Here is a 2309-nt window from a genome sequence, read left to right as displayed (position 1 = left end):
GAATCATCTTATAGCCTTGATATTCACAAATTAAATAAATAAATAAAAAATCACTTATAATCAAATTAATAATTTTTTTTTACATAAATCCTAAAACACAACAAATTTATCTTAAATGTGACTAGTGAGACTATGTTTAATGTTGTGCTTGGTTGGGGTGATAAGGGGAAGGATGGTAAAGAGGAAAAGGGAATTTCCTCCCATTTTGTTGGAGAGAAAGTAGGGAGGGAGGGAAATAGTGAGGTGGGGTTCCACCTAGGCCCATCATTCTTTTTCTCTCCAAAGTAAGAAGAAAATGACAAAATGGCGATAAACATGAAATTGTAAAATTACCCTTATTATCCCTTTGTTTCAAATTACATTAAGTGCATAATAGTAATTTGTCATTTTTTTTCCTTCTACTTTTCCATCATTTGTACCAAACACACATGAAGAAAAACTAAAATATATTCTATCCTTGCACTTTTACCAACCTCACTTTGTCATCATCCCAACCAAATAGAGCACAAGTGTAAGAGAGAAAAAGAGTGGTTTGATGTTGCCTAATTGATAAAAGCCTAAGAGGTGCCTTTAGAGATAGAGGGAAATTATATGCTAAATCTAGTTTTTAAGAGAGAGAGAGAGAGAGAGAGAGAGAAAGAGAGATTACTATTAGTTAAACATGGACCACTTTTTTTTAAAAAAAAAAAAATTTGATGGGTGTGAAATATAATTTATAAGACTAAATTATGGGGACCTTCTTCCATAGTAGTAAGGATAAAAACTTTCTTCTTCTTATTTTATTTTCTTTTATATTTCGGTAGTTATTATGAAGGAGGGGTGATGTGAGGCATGGGCATCTCCGTTGAAAATTAAGAAGTCCTAAATGAGTTATAAGGCTCCTGACAGGAAGGCCTTCCTTAGCCTTTATATTGGTTACTATTCCTTTAGTTAGATTAGTAGAGATGCAAACAATATTGTCCATGTTTTTGCCAAAAGTTTGCTTATGCTATACATCCTTTGTTTGTGACTTTGTGGTAATAAATTTTCCCTCTGCCCTTTAGTTTTGAAAGGGTGGAGGAAAGATGTTGATTTAATTTCTATTTAATGAAATCATGATTTAGAGAGAGAGAGAGTGAGAGAAGAAGAATTCAAATTTATAACGAACATCAATGAGAGTTTCTTTCCAAGATAGGTAAAAAGTAGGCTGAATGGTAAATTGCACCATGTGACTTTGACTAAAATTCAATTAATTCTTCTAATTCACTTTTGTTCAACTGAGCCCTTTAAGTTTCAAGTTTATTCAATTAAGGCATCCCAATTAACTTCTATTAGATCTTAACGGCTTACCGCTAAGTGTCCCAATTTTTTTTTATCAAATTTTTTAAATTTATAAAAAAAAAAAAAAAAGTTTCCTTAAAAATTTGAATATATATATATATGAGATGAGTTCAAGTCACATTTAATGTAACTCTTATAAACTTACACATTTTTTACACCGTAGATTTTTAAGAGATCTAACGGTTAAAAAAAACACCATTAAATATTATTGTTTTCTACCTTATTACCTAATTAATACTAGTATTCTCTCTCTCCTTATTTATTGCTTTTCACCAAATAATATTTTTTTCAACACAATCTAACAAGAAAAATTGAAAAATGATTTCATTTTCATTGATTTCACAAAACTACCCAAAACAAGAGTCGGCAAATGACTTTCAAATTCACCATGAAGACCTTAAAGTCATGGCCGCTAAGGAAAGGAACCAAACCAAATTCACCAGTCTTGAGTTTCCTGACGTTGGAGCAGTTGTAGAAGTTGTAATACTCTTCAGTCTCTAATGAGTAGTAGAAAGGAGAGCCAATAGTAGTGAAGTTGAAGTTTAGGAACCGTCTGGAAGGCATCCATCTGGCTCCTTGATATAGAGTAACTGGTCAAAGTAGTCGATATCATCCACAGCTAGCGAAGTCCTCTGAATGAGAGAGAGTGAGAATTGTTTACCTTTGGTTGTTGCATCATAGATTGAATCCTGGATAGCCACAGCGTTTGGCTTGTGTAGATCTAGAGGTAGTAGTATTTAGTTGAAAAGGGAATTTAGTTGTGTCCCAATTTTTTTTTATCAAATTTTTTAAATTTATAAAAAAAAAAAAAAAAGTTTCCTTAAAAATTTGAATATATATATATATGAGATGAGTTCAAGTCACATTTAATGTAACTCTTATAAACTTACACATTTTTTACACCGTAGATTTTTAAGAGATCTAACGGTTAAAAAAAACACCATTAAATATTATTGTTTTCTACCTTATTACCTAATTAATACTAGTAT

Source organism: Quercus suber, unplaced genomic scaffold (genome assembly GCF_002906115.3).
Source record: "Quercus suber isolate HL8 unplaced genomic scaffold, Cork oak 2.0 scaffold_222, whole genome shotgun sequence".
Classification (NCBI taxonomy): Eukaryota; Viridiplantae; Streptophyta; class Magnoliopsida; order Fagales; family Fagaceae; genus Quercus; species Quercus suber.
Note: the sequence above shows the minus strand (reverse complement) of the source record.